The sequence below is a fragment of the Dendrobium catenatum genome, unplaced genomic scaffold (assembly GCF_001605985.2).
Source record: "Dendrobium catenatum unplaced genomic scaffold, ASM160598v2 fragScaff_scaffold_54, whole genome shotgun sequence".
In the NCBI taxonomy this organism is placed as follows: domain Eukaryota; kingdom Viridiplantae; phylum Streptophyta; class Magnoliopsida; order Asparagales; family Orchidaceae; genus Dendrobium; species Dendrobium catenatum.
In genome coordinates this window covers 2,899,309-2,899,621 of record NW_021318516.1, presented here as the reverse complement: position 1 = coordinate 2,899,621, position 313 = coordinate 2,899,309, and positions in this window count along the sequence as shown.

Sequence of the window (313 nt, the reverse complement as noted above, 5' to 3'; positions counted from 1 at the left end):
CCCAGAATCAGGTCCATAAAGCCACTGAGATCCTATGGCTTTTCATCAAGGTAATTTTGGAGTAGAAACTTCACGCCATCGGAATCTCCTGGCTGGGTGATCTGTGAACAGAGGAGGGACGGGTGTACAGGCTTTGACGGGATTCATCAAGTGTAGAGAATTTTGTTGTCAGGAGTTGAGAAGAAGAGCTGAAGGAATTTTTTTTTGTGTGAGGAGATTGGTTTGCACGTGAAGAAGGATGCAGGTCACGGCTTTGACGGACAGGGCAAGGGAGGCCAGCGAGTGGAGGTAAGGACGGAGGCTGCTATGCGTG